Raw genomic sequence first — 21660 nt, forward strand, 5'->3', positions numbered from 1 at the left:
GTGTGTACATATTATTGGTGTTTTATTTTATTTAGGTTTTACATTTATCTATAAAGATAATTGGTCCACAATTTCTTTTCTTTCAATACTCTACTAGGATTTGCCAGAAAAAATAGAACCAATATGGTATAGACTCACCATGAGAAATTGCTCACATGATAATGTAACCCACAGGTCTCAGGATCTGCAGGGTGATTGGCAAGCCAGTTGCCCAGAAGAGTTGAAGATGTTTTAGTTGGAAGACTGGCAGGCTCAAGACCAAAGAAAAGCCTCTGTTTCAATTCAAGTCTAAAGGCAGGAAAAAGACAATGTTCTAGTTCAGAAGCTGTGAGGAAAGAAGAATGCTCCTATACTTGGGAGAGAAGCAGCCTTTTTGCTCATTCAGGCTTTCAATAATTGATTAAGGCCCATCCACATTGGGGAGGGTAATCTTCTTTACTCACTTTGAAAATTTGAATGTTAAATTCACTTAAAACCACCACAACAGAAACTCTCAGACTAATATTTAACAAGTACCTGGGCAATCTGTGATCCATTCAAATTATACAACTAACCATTACAAATGTTTATTTATTATTACTAATATATTAAACTAGATATATTAAGATATCTGGCATTTTCTTGTACTTTAACATATTCGATCAATTTTTTGAATTAGTTAGATTTTTTTTTTCCCTGTGTCTTTCCATTGACAATGCAGACTAGGTGCAGGGCCTGGGCTGAGGTGCATGGAATAGGCTTCCTCTGCCTCTTCTTTTTATCCAGGGTTAAAACACAGCCTATGGTGATGAATTAGTTAGATATCATCCCTTTCTCAAACTTTTAATAAATATCACCTCAAAAATGTATTCTATAGTCATGGTGTTATCTTTGTGAATAGATTCCATACTAATCTTCCATTTTCTATAACTATTTTGAATATAATCATCTTTATAATTATATATTATCTTTAAATAATAGGTTTTATTTCATAGCTAAGTATTAATCATCGTGATGAACTAGCAAATTATTTTATTTGAAGTATCTATTATTTCTTTCTATTTCATTTATTTCTGCTTTTAAGATTATTTTGTTTCTCCTCCAATTTTCTGTTGTCCTTGACTGTTGAGCTTATTAATTTTATCTTTTTTCTAATATAAGTTTTATGGCCATTCTGTTCTAAATGTCTGTTGCTATGTTTCTCAATTTTTATAGTTTTTAATTTTCTTTGAGATTTGATTATTTAACTTTTTACATTATGACTGTTTAGCTTATTAATTTTATCTTTTTTCTAATATAAGTTTTATGGCTATTTTGTTCTAAATATCTCTTCCAATATTTTTCAAATTTTATAGCTTTTAATTTTCATTTAAATTTGAGTATTTAATGTTGTAATGTGAGTAGTTAATGTGGCTTTTTGCTGTAGTGTTCATGCTGGGGATAGAATCTGGGAATTCATGCATGCTAAACAAGCTCTCTACCACTGAGCTGTACAGCAGCCTTTACCTATGACTTTTGTAATCATTTAAATCAGACAAGAAAAGTAGTTTCAGATTTCAAGACATAATTCTCTCTTTCTGTTATGTGTACCACAGGTGGATGAACTGCTGAAATGGAGAAGCCATAACTTTGTATTTCTATCTAATAATAATGTTTCTGTTGCTCAACAGGGATCCCTGCTTCCCATTCTGTGTGGTGGTCGTCTAAGAACTTCTCTTTCCATCTTCTTACCAGAGAATTGGTATTTTTAAAACTGGTCACTGGTTTCAAATGTGAAACAGTTTCAGAATCACTAATTCTTACATTTATCAAGTCACATGGCCTATGTTTCTTTATATTTATAATGTAGTATCTTCATAATTTATGTAATATCTTTATAGTTTATACATTATCTTTATAATTTCTTCATAATTTATGTAAGATATTTATAGTTTACACATTATCTTTATAATTTTCACTAATTCTTGGTATTGTTACAAAAATAAAATAACAACAATTTGAAAGCTATAAATGGCTATGTTCTAGTTTATTGTCTATCACATACAGTAGGAGTTAAGAAATCATAATATGGGAAAAAGAAAAGTCATATTATTTTTCAGTAACCGTTTTTTATGTTGGATACTTCACTTATATATGTGCCCCAAACTTTTTATTAACAAGTGCTATATTGTTTGTCCAATGTTGTTCAATATTCCTCTTATAACCCATATATATTAGATATGGTTACACTGTTATCCTTTAATATTTGTATATTCATAAATATTTTTTAAAAATATTTATTTTTTACTTGTAGTTGGACACAGTAACTTTAATTAATTTATTTATTTTTATGTAGTGCTGAGGATTGAACCCAGGGCCTCACACATTCTAGTCAAGCGTTGTGCCCACTGCACCACAACTCCAGCCCTCCTTCAGTTTTTGTAGAAAAATCTTTAAGAGACTCAATGGATATTTGTCTTTCAATTCTGAACATATCAAATGGCTCAAATTCTAATCAACAGTGAATGTGAGTATTCATTTATCTTCAACCTCTACAGCACTGGTTGTAATGTGATTTCAGAAGTTGGAAATTCTGAAAGGTCAGTTTCTAGTTGTTTAATTTCATATTTCAGATAGTGCCTTATAAGAAAGACAGAAATTCTGAGTAATGAATGTATTTTTTTTCATCATTGACTCTGGCAAACTGTCTTGCAGGCACAAATGTTATTTTCCTTCTGTCTACTCTCTAACTTAATCATAGCCTTCTGATGAACTCATTTCAACTCCAAAGGTTTCTGCTTGTGCTGTCACAGAGCCAATATTGTTTTCTGCTAAATTGTCATGTCTTGCAAAAGGCATTTCTGTTCATTTTATAGAGTTGCTGTAACAAAATACCACAGACTGGATTGGCTAAATAATAGAAATTTATTTTATTTCTATTTGGCTGCCTAAGTTTGAGGTCAAAATGTTGGTAATGTTGCTTTATTCTGAGTCCTTTCTCTACCTGTAGTTTGTCTGTCTTTTCATTGTATCTTCACATTGTCTTCCCTTTATGCTTTCCTGAGTCTAAATTTCCTTTTAAAAAGACATAAGTAACATTGAATTGGAGCCTAGGCTAAAGACCTCATTTAACTGAACTACCTCTTCAAAGGCCATATCTCCAAATCTTGTCACATCCTGAGATTCTGGATGTCAGGGCTTTATCATATACATTTTAGAGAAACACAATCCAGTCTATAATATCTATCTATCTCCAATTAGAGTCATATTAATTGTTCAATATTATTGAATAGTTCAATATTTGCTAACTCTATTTGGATTATATCTTATTATTTTGTTATAAACATATGTTCCTGTCATATTTATTTGCATTCTGAATAATATATTAATCATTTTATAATAAAGAAAAATGCACTTAGTTCATCATCCATTTAAATACACTATGATTAAGACTTTCAAGCCATAATTCTTTATCAGTATTTTAATGATTTAATTTTATATAATAATGCTCTGACTAGAAAGATGTGACTTCCTGTTAATGTTGGTTCATAAACAGACTTATTAAGTACTTGTTGGAAATACTCTGTAATGGATGGAAAGTGTGAATTGAAAATTGTTTTAGTCAGCTATTTTATCACTTTGACCAAAACCTGGTGAGAAAAATCAGAGGAGAAAAAGTTTACTTGACTCTCCTAGTTTCAGACATCTCAATTCATAAATAGCCAACTCCATTACCCTGGGCCATTGTTCATGGCAGAAGAGTATGGTGGAGAAAAGTGGCTCAGGACAGCTACCAAGAAGCAGAGAGAGAAGCAGTCCCCATTGACCCACCTCCTGCAGTCGTACCCTACCTGCCTATAGTTACCACCTGATTAATCCCTATCGTGGAATTAATGCAGTCCTTAAGTCAAGGCTCTAATAGCCCAATCATTTTACCTCTAAACTTTCTTTCCTTGTCTCACACATGAACTTTGGGGAGACAAATCATATCTAAACCGTAACAGAAATTATTTGTTTTGGAAATTCTTTCTATGTCCCAAAAAATGATTATCTAATTTATATTCTATTCTTATATTCCTAAGTTATTTTGTATGGAAAATAACTATTTTCCATTTTATGAAGACAGGCTAAATTTCTGGGTAAGCTCTGTAATGTGTATCCATCAATATAACTATCCATGAAAATTTCATATATATATTAAAAGAGAGAAAGAGAGAGAGAATTTTTAATATTTATTTTTTAGTTTTCAGTGGACACAACATCTTTATTTTATTTTTATGTGGTGCTGAGGATCAAACCCAGTGCCCCGCGCATGCCAGGTGAGTGCACTATCACTTGAGTCACACATCCCCAGCCCTAAAATTATATTTTTAAAATATTTTGGACCTATTAATGGAAACACAGACACATTTTGAGCATATTGACACATACATACAGTTATTTAAGTTTGCTTGAAACATATGATTGAGCTCCTGAACATATCATATGTCATGTATCATCCTAGGATTACATGTGAAACATGCTTTTATTATATTAATATTCTATGTGGTTTATTGTACTAACTGGAATTATGAAGTGGTATGTTTCTAACTATATACTTGTGAAGGAAACATCTAGTGTGTGTGAGAGAGAGAGTGGAATTTTAGTTGAACAGATGGCTATTGTAGGTAAAAATTAAATAATAATATTTTTTCTAAGTTATTTGAGCTATTTTATGCTACAATTTTTGGTTAAGTTCCCTCCAGAAAGCAAAAAAAAAAAAAACATTTAGAAATATATGACAATAAAACTGTGTAGAATCATGTTCTACATGAAAAACTATATGATTTGTTCATCTATCATTTATTCAATTAGTTACTGGCAAAATTCTGTAGTCAATGTAGGTTAAATAAAATATTGTCTCATTAATTATTACTTTGCAAAGAAAGTATTTATACAATTCAATTTCTCTAAGTATCATTTAAGACTAAACCCTTTTTGGCTAAAGCATTATTATCACCAAAATCATATTTTCTCCTTTGATGATGAGAATTAGCTTTTACTTGTGATGTTACAGATAAAAGACAGAACTCTCATAGAATGGCTCATTTTCTGGAATTTCAAATAGTTCACTACTAATATATTTGAATTTATAGTTTTGATATCTGGATGGTCCTAAATAGATAATAATTGTGTACCCTTTCTTGTGAATCTAATTTACAAATAATGAGAATATATTTCAAAATTTATATCTTGAACCTGAGGAAACCTTATAAATACATGCTACATTATCAAAGACCACACTGACGCATTTAAATTACTTACTCTTTTATGGTCAAATTCTGAATTAGGATCATTTTGAAATTGTAATTTGTGGGTAGAACAGATGCAAAAGACTTGGTTGAAAATAAAATGTTCATAAAAGTAATGTCAGTGGTCAAGTGATTGCTCACCCACTGAAGAGATCTTTATTCACTGCAGTGGATTTAAGAACAAGTTAAAGTGCCTAAAGAAGTACTTTAAGTACATATTTTTAAAGCACAGATATATAGCCCGATGGTTTACTCCACTTTTGTAAGTGAAGTCCATTATTTACCTAAGAATGAAGGGCTTTATGAAATAAATATACATGCACATTATAATTTCTTAGGAAATAAAGTTTAAAAATCTTTGAAAGTTATCATTATTAAGGATTCGGTCTAATAATCTTTTTAAAAACTTATCTAATACAATTTATTTTATATCTAAGAATTTTCCCAATTGTCACGTTTACAATTAAATCATTTTATTATGCCAAAATAAATAAAGTTTAAACTCTGTAAGACATCCTAGGAATTTGGAAAGACAGGTAAACTACTTACTGGGTTCTTTATTTGAGCCTGAAGATAATTTATGTATTATTTCATTTATCATCAAAACATTGTGTGAAGAATATAAAAGTCTTAAATAATAGCCAGGACCCATACTAGCACTTCTGATGTCCAAAGTCTTTAAGTTTTTTAAAAATATATTTTATAAAGTAAGACTAAGGAAGCATATTTTGTTAAGAAAGATATAATTTTTCTTCAGAAAGAAAAAATACACTTATAGTTTGAAATACGTTATCATGTAAACAGATTAAAAGAGGAAGCACATTTTTTTTCACTTTCTTCTTGTTTATACAAAAAAATGTAGGATTATTAATTATTTATACACAAGTAAAGGAAAGATCATCCAATCTTGTTCACAGTTCACATTCTTTCCACTCATTTCCCCTCACACAGTGTAATCAATTTAAGTAATTTCTGATTTATCTTCTCTTTCATTTTTTTGTACTAGTGGGGAGACAAATTCTTAATTCCTGTTTCTCATATGAAAGCATATGATACCTATTAATTTATTTTTTTTCCTTTTTTTATTGTTGGTCGTTCAAAACATTACATAGTTCTTAATACATCATATTTCACAGTTTGATTAAGCGGGTTATGAACTCCCAACTTTACCCCATATACAGATTGCTGTATCACATCAGTTACCCTTCCATTGATTGACATATTGCTTTTCTAGTGTCTGATGTATTCTGCTGTCTGTCCTATTCTCTACTATCCCCCCTCCCCTCCCCTCTCCTCCCCTTTTCTCTCTCTACCCCTTCTACTGTAAATCATTTCTTCCATTTGTATTATCTTGTCTTACCCCTTCTTTCCTCTTATATATCATTTTGTATAACCCTGAGGATCGCCTTCCATTTCCATGCGATTTCCCTTCTCACTCCCTTTCCCTCCTACCTCTCATCCCTGTTTAATGTAAATCTTCTTCTCAAGCTCTTCATCCCTACCCTGTCCTTGTTTACTCCCCTTATATCAAAGGGGTCATTTGGTATTTGTTTTTTAAAGATTGACTAGCTTCACTTAGCATGATCTGCTCTAATGCCATCCATTTCCCTCCAAATTCTATGATTTCGTCATTTTTTAATGGAGAGTAATACTCCATTGTGTATAAATGCCACATTTTTTTTATCCATTCATCTATTGAAGGGCATCTAGGCTGATTCCATAATTTTGCTATCGTGAATTGTGCTGCTATGAACATCGATGTAGCAGTGGCCCTGTAATTTATAATTTCTTTCTGAAAAAATATCCTAGAAGTCACTTTATATTTGGGCATAGAGATCTTTCTCATTATTTTTACTGATATATAGTATTCCATTGTGTGGATTCCACAATTTATTCAATCACCTTTATAGATATGGGCTTTTAGATTGTTTCCAAAAGGTTGCAGATACAAACAATGCTAGAATGAGCAGCCTTGTGTCTCCACATTTTTTGTCTTTTTAGATGTGAGTTTTCGAGTAAATCCCTAAAATTTCATAATAAGGAAGTATATATGCAATTGGATTAGTTTATTATAAAATTTCTCTCCTGTAGTGTTCTTGTATTTGCCTTCCCACTAGCAATATGTGAGAGTATCAGGTTTCTCACAGCCTTTCCAACAGACTATTAAGTAATTCTTTTCCATTCTCATCAACCTCATAAATGAGAATTTTTTTGTTGTTAAAATATTTTAATTGTATATGGATACAATACCTTTATTTTATTTGTTTATTTTTATGTGGTTTGGAGGATCGAACTCAGTGCCTCAGTGCTCACGAGCTAGGTGAGCACTATACCACTGAGCCACAATTTCAGCTCCAAGAAATGTTATTTTAATGAAGTTTTAATTTGCATTTCTCTAATTATGGGTGAGGAAGAATATTTTTACAGTTGTTTAAGTGCCAGTTTTATATGTTAATGTAAATTGTATTTTGTATTTTTTTCTTAATTTCTTTTTTTTAGGGTTAGTATTCTGAATTTTTATGAGTTATTTTTATATTAAGCATATGCATCCTTTATCTGTGGTATAGATTCCTCTCTGGTTTGTCAGTTGCTTCATTTTAAACCCTATTTTGTCTTATTCATTTATTATATTATTTTTATGTGGTGCTGAGGATGGAACCCAGTGCCTCACATGTGCTAGGCAAGCACTCTAAAACTGAGTCACAACCCCAGCCCTTGTCAGGTGCTTTTTTATTTCATTTATGATGTGTTTTTATTTGGGTCTTAAGTGTCCCACAGAAATTCATCTGCTAAAAGTTTGGTTCACAGGGTAATACAGGGAGGTGTGAGAAACTTTAAGAGGTGGGACCTAGTGGAAGGTCTTTTTATTAGTAGAGCCATGCCCCAGAAAGAGATAGAGAGACTTTGGCATCTTCTCTGTCTCTGTCCTCTGTCTCTCTCTGTCTCTCTCTGTCTCTCTCTGTCTCTCTCTGTGTCTCTGTCTGTGTGTGTGTGTGTGTGTATGTGTGTTGCTTCCTGGCCATGAAGTGAGTGCTTTTGCTGTCCTATGTTCTCCCACCATGATTTGCTCCAATAAATTAGTTGACCCAAAGCAACAGGGTGAAGTAATTATGGAATTAAGTCTCTAAAACTGTGAACTAAAGTAAACCTATTCTCTTGGTTAGTTGATTATCTCATGTATTTGTTGCTGAAATGGAATGTTAACAAATGCATGGTGATTGTTTTGGGGGAGTGAGAGAGTGGGAGGGGTTTGCCACAATATTTTCTGTCATTTTAAAATAACCAATATTGTTCATCTCTGGCTTTTGAATAACAGAAAATCTTTTTGTTTACTTTGAGATTAGGGAGGAATTCGTATGTGTTTTCTTCTATTACTTGTTTGGTTCCCTTGTTTTTTTTTTAGATCTGTGATCCATTTGGAGTTACATTTTTTAGTATGGTGCTGGAGTATGGATCTAATTTTGTCTTTTTCCAAATGTTTAGCCAATTTGTCCCTGCATCATTTATTAAAATGTTTTTTTGTTGCCTTAGTAACTCGAAATACCATCTTTATCATATCCTATATAATAAATTTATGTGTACTCAGACATATTTCTCACTTTTTTTTTCTGTTCCAAAGGTCTGTTTGTCTATTCCTGTCCCAGTGCTATATAGTTTTGTCAATAGATCACTCAGCATAATAGTTTTTTTATATTGATCCAGTTTGTTGCATGAATCAATAGTTTGTCTTTTTTTATGCCTGACAGTACTTCCTAGTAAGAATATATTGTGTGTTATGCGTTAGATATAAGGTGTCCCCCCAAAACACTTGTGTACAACAATGCAAGAACGTTTAGAGGTGAAATGAGTGGGTTGTGAGAGCCTTACCCTAATCTGTGCATTAATCCCATTCGATAGGGATTAACCAAGTTGTTAGGCAGATATGGTGAGGTTGGAGGAGATGGGTTGCTGTTGATCATACCTTTGGGGCTTATATTGTGTCCTTGTTAAGAGCCTCTCTCTGCTTCATGGTACTATGTCCCCAGCTGTTTTCCTTAGGCACACACTTTAACAATGATGTTCTGGCTCATTTCTGGCCCTGAGGAATGGAGTGGATTGTCTAGTGGTTGAGACCTCTGAAATTGTGAGACTCAAACAAAATAAACTTGTCCTCCATAAAATAGTTCTTGTCAGGTCTTTTGATCAAAGTAGTGAAAAAAGCTGACTAAAACATGTTGCTTACCTATTTTGATGGACTATTGAAGTGTTTCCAAGATTGGTTATGTTGTGAAGCTCTTAGGAATATTTTTATAAAAATCATTCTGTGGACATATATTTTAAATTCTATTGGATACATATCTAGGAATAGAATGACTAACAATGTCTGATTATCCTATGCTAGTAATTGTTTTTAAATTTTGTAAGAAACTTCTGGATTTTTGCCAGATATGGGTTACCATTTTATTGTATCACTGATGATATATGATAATTCCTTTTATGCCACATCCTTGCCAATACTTGGTGATATGAAATTAATCTGCTTTTACTTCTTGTTTTTGTAATGTATTTGAGACCTCATTGTGGGGTTATTTTTCATTTCTCTCATAATAAATGATGTTGAACATTTTTCTAATGTTTATTGATAATTTATATGTCTGACTTAATCTACTATTAAAATATCTTTTCATTGTTGTGTATTTTGGTTTTTAAATATTGATGTATATAGGAATCTTTACATATCTTGGATGCCAACTTTTGATGGTTATATATTATGTGAAAATTTTTTCTAGTCCTTGGATTATCTTTCTTTTTTCTTAATGTTTTCTTCTGAAGTCATTACTTTGAGGCTTCCACATGGACCCTTGCATAACAATAATAACTAAGATTTTCCTACATGTTTTTTTTTTCTAAAAGGATAGGTAATTATCCTTTTTATTAATATTTCTAAAAATTATTTCTTTTCCTGTTACAGATTTGTTTTTTGTTCTTTTTAGTTAGACATTACAGTAGAACTTATTTGGACAAATCATACATACATGGAGTATAACTTCCCATTCTTGTGGTTGTACATAATGTGGAGTTACACTGGTTATGTACTCATATATGAACACAGGAAATTAATGTCTGATTCATTCTACTGTCTATCCCATTCCCATCCTCCTCCCTTTCCCCCACTTACCCCTCTCCAATCCAGTGAACCTCCATCCCTCCCACCTATTGTGAGTCAACATCATATTGTTTTTTTGGTATTGGCTTTGTATGATAGTCTCCATTTCCTTCCAGATATGGGAAAAATGGTATAATTTGATTCTTCTTTATAGCTGAGTTATATTCCATTGTGTATATGTACCACATTTTCTTTATCCATTCATTTGTTGAAAGGCACCTACACTGGTTCCATAGCTTGGCTATTGTGAATTGACCTGCTATAAATAGTGATGTGGCTGTGTCACTGTAGAATGCTGATTTTAAGGCCATTTTATATGCCAAGGAGTTGGACAACTGGGTCAAACAGTGGTTCCATTCAAAGTTTTCTGAGAAATCTCCATACTGCTTTCCAGAGTAGTTGTACAAATTTGCAGTCCTATCAGCAATGCATGAGTGCAACTTTCCCCCTACATTCTTGTCAACATTTATTGTTACTTGTATTCTTGATAAATGTCATTCTGACTGGAGTGAGATAAAATCTCAGTGTAGTTTTAACTTGCATTTCTCTAACTGCTAGAGATGTTGAACATTTGTTCATATATTTGTTGACTTCTTCTTCTGTGAAGTGTCTATTCATCTTCCTTGCCCATTTATTGATTGTATTACTCGTTTTTGAGGTAAGTTTTTTGAGTTATTTATTTTAGTAGTGTCTATGGTGATATTTCCTTTTCCATCACAAATTTTAATAATTTGAGTTTTCTTTCTTTATCAGCTTGGCTAAGAGTTTATCAGTTTTATTTATTTTTTTCAAAGAATCCATTTTTTGTTTCATATATTTTTTATTTTCTTTTGTTGCAATTTCATTGATTTCAACTCTGATTTTAATTCATTTTTTTCTCTAATTTTGGTGTTGATTTGTTCTTCTTTTTCCATGGCTTTGAGATGTAACATTAGTTATGTTGTTGACCTTTTGTACTTTTAATGAATAAACTCAGTGCAATGAAGTTCTCTATTAGCACTGCCTTCATAGTGTCTCAGAGATTTTGATATGTTGTATTGCTATTCTCATTTTCATCCCACGTATTTTTTAACTCAATCCTGATTTCTTATGCTGTCCACTTGTCATTCAATATCACATTAATTAGTCTCCAGTTGTTAGAGTAGCTTCTATTCCTTATTTTCCCATTGATTTCTAATTTTATTCCATTATGATCTAATAGAATACAAGGTATTATCTCTGTTCTTTTGTATTACCTAAGAGTTGCTTTGTGGCCAAAGTAGAGTCTATTTTAGAGAAGCATCTATGAGATGTGAGAAGAAATTGTATTCAGTCATTGATGGATGAAATATTCTATATATTTCTATTAAGTCTAAATTAAAAATTGTATTTTTTAGTTCTATAGCATGTTTATTTAATTTTTATTTGGGGAATATATCCAGTGATGAGAGAAATGTGTTAAAATTATTGTATTGTGGTCTGTTTGCTTCTTGAAATTGAGAGTTGCCCATGTCCTGTGTGGGGAGAGAAAGGGTAACTATCAGAAGTGTAGGTCAGCTGAAAATAAAAGCAATGAAAGTATCATTAGAAAATAAAGATGGAAAACATGGGAAATTAATTGAAGTAGGGGCTGTACAGGTGGATAGTTCTGATGGTTCTTATCCTAACAAAGAGAAATTCTTGTAAATGCTTTATTTACAAAAGGACACGCCAAAGGAAACTTTTTCAGGAAAACAGAATTAGAATGGGGAAAACAGGTTGTTTGGTGCTTAGCAGGGTATGCCTGTCTCTGGGAAGTTGTGTTTGAGCCTAGGGCTGTGAACTAAGGCAGGGTGCTAGTGTGAACTGGGCTTTCTTGAACTGGGGAATTTCACCTAAAAGTTCCCAGAAAAGCAGCCTCCCTGCCTTAATGGCTCAAACAAAATCTATATCTCATAAGTGGTTTCCAACAGAGAATGGGTCGTTTGATGCACAGAGATGCTTCACTCTTTGGTGCATAAATATTTACGATTGCTGCCTTGTTGATATAATTCCTGCTGAGGACCATTGCCAAGTAGGACATTGCATGAGAGGTGACCTTGCTCAAGGACCAGGGCAGATCCGGGTTTAGGGAGTATCCTGTTCCTTGGGTTTAGGGCCGTTCCAGGTTTAAGGTGTACCCTGCTGGGAATAGGGCGTATCCTGCTGATTAGAGCCTGGTGGAGTACTGCATTTTGCCCAGAACGTGTTTGTAGAGGGCCTTTGTAAGTTCGGGAATAAAGAATTGCTGTTTGAATCTACAAGGTGTGTGGTGCCTCCTGATTTTGTGCCCAGCCAGACTGCGGCAAATTCCCATAAGCAGCATGAAATGTAATTCTTTATCCTTTCTGATTAACTTTGGCATGAAGTTAACCTCATCTGATGTGAGAATAGAAATTCTTGCTTGTTTATGAGATCACCATCATGTGAATGGTATGGTTTTTTTGTGATCCTTTTATCTTCAGTCTGTAGATGTCTTTGCCTATGAGGTAAGTACAGCCTCTTAGAGACAGAATATTGTTTGGTTGTGTTTTTAATCCAGTCTTTGTATCTATATCTTTTGATGGATGAATTTAGACCATTTACATTCAATGTTATTATTGAGATATGATTTTTATTCCCTGTCATTTTTATTTATATTTGGTTTTTAATTTGCATTAGTTTCTCCTTTGATTGACTATTCTTTCATTGTCATTCCTCCCTTTGCTGATTTTCACTTTTATTTTTCATCTCTTCTTTTTTATTGATTTTATTTTTTTAAATACATGACAGAAGAATGCACTACAATTCTTATTATACATATAGAGCACAATTTTTTCATATCTTTGTATATAAATTATGCATTTCTTCTTCATGAAATATTTTATTATTTTTTGTAAGCTTTATAGTTGTGTATTATTTAAACTTTTGTTTAGCATGGAATGATATGTTTTTTTGTGATCCTTTTACCTTCAAATTATATTAGTTCAGGGCTTGATAAATATTATCTAGTTTGATATCCCAAATTTCTTGGAAGTTCTGGTCTCTTAGCGTCTTTATTTTCAGGATTTTCTATTTTGTCTTCATGGCCAAAACTGTATCCTCCAAATGGTCCAGTTTTGGGTAATGATTTCCATTAAATTTTTAATTTTGTTTATTGAGTCCTTCATTTTGAGGATTTCTGCTTGATTTTGTTTTCAGAAATTCTATCTCTTTATTGAAATGATCTTTTGCTTCCTTTATTTTCTCTCTGATATTATTCCTTACATCATCCTTTATCTTGCAGATTAGTTTAACTATGTACATTCTAAACTTGTTCTCTGTAACTACTTCCATTGTCTTGGTAATGGATTATGTAATCAAGTATTTTGATTTGGAATGATTTTTTTCTCTTGCTTTTTCATGCTGTTGTGTGTCTACCCACTAACAGTGTGGATATGAGGCAGGAGAGTTTCTATCCTGTAGATATATCATTTCCCTGAAGTTTACTAGTACCTCACCATTTATGGGGAGACAAATAATAACAACAATCATTGCAAACAATATATAGCATCAAACAAAATATTTCCTGCTATGACATCTACAATGTTAATTGTCAGAATAAATAGAAATGATATAATAAGTTATTGTCTACAAAAAAACAGCAAGATTTCAAAATGGTTTACAATTTCAAATGCTGGACAGGGAGAGAACAGAAATGATAAATGATGTGGTGATTATGAGGGAGGAGGTGAGAGGATGAAAGTAAAAAATAAAGGAACAGTGAAAGAGAGAAAGAGATTCAAGACAAACAGATAAGTGGAGAAAAAAGTACATAAAGTTAAAATTTTAAAAATTAAAAATAAAAAAGAATACAAAACAAAACTGAAATATACTAATCAAACATCCTAGTCATCAATAAACTTATCTGTGAAAAATAATTGGTTTCAATAATTCTAGAAATTAGAAAAGAAAAAAAACACAAATATAAACATGTATAAGTGTCTGTGAGCCATTAGATCAAAATTAAGCAGAGAAAAGAAGAAAGGAAAAAAAGATCTCAATGAAAAGAATTGTTTCCATTGTAGTTCAAAAGATTCTCAGCTTCCTTTCTTAGTAGTTAGGAGGGGTTGTCTGGTACATGATACTTGCTCCACCCTCAGGGTAATGTTGCTAGGGTGAAGGTGGTAGTCCTCTAGATGAAACTTTTGGAAGGGAGGGTTTTTGCTTAGGTAGGCTCTAGGCTCTTTAATGGATACTGATTGCTCTGAAGATTCTCAATCAGCATACCTCCAGGACCCAACAATTGCCAGTCCATCCTGCAAGACTGCACCCCAGGGTCTCCACTGGGTTCCATTCATGTGGTGGAGGAGCCAATTCTTAGTCCACAATGTCAACTGCACATCCCAAGTTTCCTTGTCTTAAGTTCAGTATCTAAACTCATTCTCTCCTGCCTCTGTCCTTTTAAATTCCCAGCCAGGGGCCTCTCTCCAAGCCTGTTCTGCAAGCAGCCAAATTAAACTTGGAGGAGGAGAGCCTGGTAGGTTTCCATGACTAGTTCTCTCTTGTGTGAAACTCTCTCCACATTTTATTTTCTCCTGGTCACTTAGGCATATTCTATGTTGTACAGTGAGTATTTGCCAGGCCTGTATTCTGTGTTCAAAACTTATCTTCATTTTGAGAAGGAACCTAGAATAAGTGTATTAAAGATTACTGATTTTTTTTCCTTTGTAATACTGATACTTTTACATTTTTAATAATTATTTCACCTTTAAATTATTTTGCATATATTTTGGTAAATATTTAAATGACATTTAATGAAGATAATTTAAATTAATTTTCATAGATATACTACTACTAAATTCTCTTATAGTTAATATTCAAATATTGTTTTATAATACAGTAAAATATTTTCAGGATGATTTCAATAAAATATATAAAAATATTAATAGCAAAATTAACCCTATTATTCCATACTTAATAGTTTATAGACATTTAATCTATTAACAGATATTATTAACTGATGATACCTGTGATGATTATGAAAAGAAATGAACATTACAGAAATAACTGAAAAGAGAAAAACTGATGTAATAACAAAAAAATCCCCATAAAAGTCAAGAGCTAGAATTTTACTCATTTGTACATCAGATTAAAATCAATAAATATGGGACTGGGGTTGTGGCTCAGCGGTAGAGTGCTTATGCAAGGTCCTGGGTTCGCTCCTCAGCACCACATAAAAATAAATAAATAAAATAAAGGTATTTTGTCCAACTACAACTAAAAAATAAATATATAAAAACAATCAATAAATATATTTTACTCAACATTAACCTAGTGGAAGTTTGAAAATAGGCATAGGTTTTTATGTACTTTAGAAATGGTAGGCTTATATGTTTTATTTAATACTGTAGTTTTGCCACTACAGTAGAAAATATAAACTACAACTTTTCAAATTTAGACTACTCTTAACTTTGTAATGCAGATACACCTTTGGTGTAGTATGTGTGTTTTCTGAACAATATACCCTAAATTTTAAAAGGAATCCTAGCTTACCATAAAAAAAGTCTGAAAATATTGGCTCTTCCTATTGTTACAAAATCAGGTTTGGGAGAAGGAAGACGTTTTGGTGATGGGTCAATGGAGATGCCAGAAGTTGGTACTGTCGTCTCAGATGGGATGCAATGATGCTATTTCTGAGATTGTTAGAACTGGATCCACTTCTATTGTTGGTTTCATCTGTTGCTACTAGGAGAATGCATTGCTAATGTGACTCATTAGGAACAGTAAGGCAATGGTGTACACTGTTTTCTTCCTCTAATCTTCTAATCTGCTTGAGAATTCTTAATTCATAGAGTCTAACAGAGCCAACTATTCCTTTAACCAAGTCTATTTATCCCTTTATAGAATTTGTACTTGCAGATACATATTTTACATATAAATTCACATATATAATTTTGTCCACTTTTTCTGAAATCTTATATAAGCCCCAACATGTTCTTTCTTTTAGTCACTGCTCTTTCTCGACTAACTTGAAAAATAAGATGCATCTCTAAGTGTTCAATAAGCAGTTGTAAAGTAATGAATAATACATTCCATATAGCTTTCTTTGATGCCATTTCTAAATCCTGGAATCCATCCCTTGCTTATAACATTCCCTGTCTGTGTAGTCTTTGACCTGTTGCTGAATTTTCACTTCCTATACTATCTTTTCCCATAATGGAAGATAAAGTTATTTTCCTTACCCTCAATTCACCTTCAGTAATGTGTTATTTCTCTAACTTATCTATAAAGCCTATGTAAGAATGATTGAATAATGATTTTGTGTATATATGAACTATTATTTATAACATTGCTTAATTATAGTGTCTTACAATTAATAAGATCATTAAAACAAAGATTTTTTTCCCAGATTTTACTTTTTGATAAATAAAAATTTCAGTGACTTGGCCCTTTATGTTTCATATTACTGTAATAATCTCATAAAATTTTAAATAAATTTAAATATATTGCATTCTTGTAATTTAATGAATGAACCCACTCCTTTCATAAAGCCAATGTGTAAAATCCTACAATTATAATTTTATTGTTTCTAATGTTAGATATTTTCCCTAGATATATAATTTGTATTCTAATTAATAAATCATTTCCTCCCTCTGAAATACTCAAAATATACTTCTCCATTAATCATAAGATGTTTTGACAAGTTCATATTTTATGAGCTGAACTGAATCCACAGTGCACCAGGATCTATAAAGGAAGGTATTCTCTGTGGGGGCCCATATATTTCAGATAATGGTGGCATAATTTATTCTTTTCCACGGTGAAAAGATATCCTGGCACTATTACTAACCAATGTATAAAACACTGAAACAGGCAAGTTGACATTTTTACAAGAGTTCTATGGTCCCATATTTTTTTCCTTGGCAGTACTTCTGCTACAGATCTTTAAAAAGTCCGTTTTTTTTTTCTTTAAATAGTTGCTTCTCCTTAACCTATTACTATTATTGGAACATAAAATAATGTATAAATATTTTTGTCCTTTTTCTGCAAGGTCTGGTGGGAGTTGGTAAATGGTACCAGAGTTAATAATGTTGCAACATTTCTTGGTTGGAAAATGGTAGATAAAAACACTTTTTATCTATTTATAAAACTTCTGTATTTATTGAGGTCAGAAGAAAATATTGAATCTAATTAAAACTTTTCTTTTTTCCTTTGGGGTAAGGGGAATGAATACTATTATGTTTTAGTAAAATAAAGAATTATCAATGAGAAATATTTTAAAATTAAAAATATGCTAACACATTCACCTGTATGTTATTGTGGCTTAAATTATACACTAGAATACTACAGAGACTATTTAAAAGTATTATAGTGTCACTTGCTGCTGGCTTCACACCTTCTCTTTCACCTTTGAGTGGTGTAGGTTAGAGGATTTATTTCATCTCAAAATATGTATTACTGTCTAATAAGCATAAGACATAGTCATTTGCATTTCCTGCCTTTGACAGATAAATATTTGATGAGGCTCATTATAAAGCAGATAAGCAAAATGGTATAATATTGAACAGAATAAAGAGCTATTAACTACATAGATTCTGAATTACTTAACATTTGTTTGATTGAGAGAAACAGGAACAGTTTTCCAGAGGGGTACTTGAGTTAGGATAGGCCTAGGAAAGGCAGAATTATTGGCTGGATGCAGTGATACAGTAAATAGTGGGGTATTAAAGGAGGTAAGTATGGTAAAGGGGGTGATTGTTATAATGAGCTCTGGCAGAGATGATATCCAGCTGTGACAATGTACAGTGTGAGTAGAGGGAAATGGATTTTAACTGATCCAATGTAGGAAATAATTTGTAAAGGAAACTTAATAACAAAAGCCATTTGACTAGGAAAATAAAAGTGGTTCCATTAGACATCAGAGGACATGGGAATATGATCTTAAATATGTTCAACAGAGTTAGAAATTATAAATCTGGGAAGATAAGGAAATGATTTGTCAATTCCAACAAAGCTAATGTTTAAATTTAATAATTGTTGGGTAAAGATTTAAAGAGAAAATTTTAAGATTTTTTTTTAGTTAATTCTTTATTCCCAAACTATTGTATCTCTTGTTTTATTTACAATATTACTTTGTACTTTATTTACTGCACTTACCCTTGTTTGTTTTGTCCTACATTATTTGCAGATGCAATATACAATTCTATGTGTCTGAATGTCCCTTGGGAGAAGAGTCATTTATTCAACTTTTTATTTCTTTGATGCCATTAGTAATGTTTTACACTTAAAAAGATGTGACAAATATTTATAGAGCAGAATTGAAAGACAAATTCAGCTCACCTTGAATTCACTAATAAAATCATCAAGGTGGAGGGAAGGACAGGGAAACGTTGATCAATGGGCAGCAATTTATAGGAATAAGAAGTTTTGGTGTGCTGTTACTCAACAGAGTGACTATACATAATGATAATGTATTGTAAATTTTAATATAGCTAGAAGAAAGGAATTTGAATGCTTTCAGTATAAAAAATGATAAATGTTTGAGTAAATATATATGTCTATCCTAATTTCAATGTTGCCTTGTGAATACTTGGATTGAAACATCACATGGTGCCCAGTAAATATACATTTCATTTTTTTACATACAAATTTTCAAAATTTTAAAATCCTTAGTGTACCAATAATTTTATCTTGATTGTACCAGACCAACATTCAAATGTAAGATCACTTAAAAATTAAGTGAATATAAATATGAGGATGTATAAAATAAATGTATAAACCTACTTTCTTTTTAAAAAATATATTTTTTAGTTGTAGTTGGGCACAATACCTTTATTTTATTCATTTATATGGGTGCTCAGGATCAAATCCAGCAGCTTGCATGTGCGAGGCAAGCACTCTACTGCTGAGCCCCAACCCCAGCCCCTAAACCTAGTTTCTTTATTTCTCATTAGCACTTTTTCCTTAACAAGTTTCATCATCTAACTTGTGTTGGTTAGCTGAGTCCCATAGCCTAAGTATCAGAGGTTTTCTTAGATGGACTACTTTGTACTGGAGTGGAACATTTTCCTTCCATAGATGCGGCTGGGCCTACTGTGGAGCTCAGCATTTGCTCCAATGGGATTCAATTTTTTTTTTTACTTTAACTTCTCTCTTGCCTCCCAGAATACTGCTGAACCCATACTCACTTGTTTCTGGAGAATACTCAGCCTTATTAGAAGCTGATCCACATCAAAGCAATAGGCTGACATGAGAAAATGACAGGCAACGTTTTTCTCTCACTACACCAAGTTGCATTCCCTTCCCTTCCCTTCCCTGCCAGCCTGTCTTCCTTTTCTTCTTTTCCTTTTGCTTTTCTTCTTTTATTCTTGGTTTTTGGGAACAGTTGTTTCCCAGTCTCTCCTACAGTTAAGTAAAATGATCTCATGATTGAATTGTGAGATCAAATTGTAACTGGAAGTGACACAAGGCACATTTGGGACACGGCAATTAAGAGTTAGTGCGGCTTCCTTAGACCTCTGCTCTTTCCCTAAAATCATAACCTTGAAGATGTTGTGATTCGTAGGTTATAGCTGTAGGTTGGAGAACTACTTCCCAACTACATCAGATTAATTTCTATGCTTATCTATTCCATAGCAAGTCAATCTTGAAAAATATATGGGGAAGAATTTTTGTTTCTCTTTTAATTGTTATTAGAGATATTTAAATGGGTTGTGTCCAAAGGTTGTAAGGAATTTAGTACAGTATCTTTTTTTTTCAGCTTCTTATTCCTGTTTCTGGTCTGCTGTAGAACTAAGAGATAAGTCTTTTCAGATCTAAGTCAAAATCAAATCTGTATGATAGACTTTGTGTTATATATAAGATGCCTCTTTATTTTAGAAGACTAGGCTCAACATTAAGTCAAGTTTGTTGTACCTGCAACCTCTTATCCTAGGAACCGTTTATATATACAACTGTCTAAAAGCTAATCAGACATTTTCATAAATGCCTGCACAGCAGCAGATGGCTGAGCCTGGGAACCAATCATTATCCTACCATCACAAAAAGAAGCTGATTTGCAGTCTTGAATAATTGTACATGAAATATATGGATGAATTGCATAATATATTTTGAAGGTATTCCTAATTTCATGTGAAATCACAAATTGCATGTTAAAGTATTCATGGTTTTTTGGATGATATAACTTGAAAATGTTTTTCCATCATTCTATGAATCTTGGAGAATGGAAAATACTGCAAATGAAGAGAGACATGACATATCTATCCCAGAGTTAGTTTACTAGCAGTTTCTTACATGTTAGTATTTAAGTTTGAATGAGTTTCCTGTTCCTAGATTTAAATCTTATAATTTTTTCTTGTTGGAGGGAATTGTATAATATATTGAATTTGATATTTTATAATCGTGTGTTAATATACCACATCACTTCTTGTTAATAATCATTTGAATATAATACTAATCAGAGAAGTTTCAGTAATTTTCTGATTAAAATAGTTTTCAGGTAATCAAAGCATTTTCCTTTCTCTTTGATTAGGAGGATTATGGTTTTCATCTTAATTGGAAATTTTAAACACTCGTCTTTAGAAGTTTTTGCTGGAGTAACATCTATTTTCCTTCCTCTCCTTTCGTCTAGTTACTTTAGATAATGGAATTCTACTCTGTTGTCCCTTTCTTGGCTTTTCCTCTTCCATTTGCTCTCACCATATGCTTTGTTTTATTCCATACTAATATACTTCATACACATTTTATTTTCTAAAATAAATGTCATTCTTTATATTCCTCATGTGTAAAGCAGTATCTGACAAATCAAGACCCTCACTACATTTGTTTTGGAAGGGATAAATGGGTTATTATGCACATGAATGAAGCTTCAAACACTGGTTAGGGACAATTGTGTCATCAATGATTACTTCTCTATTTCTATATTTCTACTAGAAAACAAAATGTGGAGAATCTGAGACTAGATCAAACTCTTTGGATCAACACTCACAGACCCACTCTATTAAAACATTAGAGAAGATTAAAGACTGCATAAATTCCAGTTGATTTGAATGCCTTTTTTCACATGCTGGTTTAGCAACCAGATTCCCATGGTCACAACTCAGAACTTGTTTTTGCAAAAAACCTCTTCTGCTCTAAAATCAATATTGCACTCTTTGAACATAATCTCCTGTTTTTGCTGTTCTGTCACTATTTCAATGTCAACAGTCATCTCCTCAATTTCATCAAGATCTCTAATTCCCTTTTGTGTGTAATTTCACTGCCACCTTAGTTTTCTTTTCTATTCAGCCAAGATCCCATCATCTATGA

The 21660-nt window shown here is 32.3% G+C and overlaps 1 pseudogene; it reads right to left on the reverse strand.

The window, feature by feature from the left end:
- Window positions 1-675: 675 nt before the first annotated feature.
- Window positions 676-795, reverse strand: LOC120884656 (small nucleolar RNA SNORA51; annotated as a pseudogene).
- Window positions 796-21660: the final 20865 nt, after the last annotated feature.

Source organism: Ictidomys tridecemlineatus, chromosome 3 (assembly GCF_052094955.1).
Source record: "Ictidomys tridecemlineatus isolate mIctTri1 chromosome 3, mIctTri1.hap1, whole genome shotgun sequence".
In the NCBI taxonomy this organism is placed as follows: Eukaryota; Metazoa; Chordata; class Mammalia; order Rodentia; family Sciuridae; genus Ictidomys; species Ictidomys tridecemlineatus.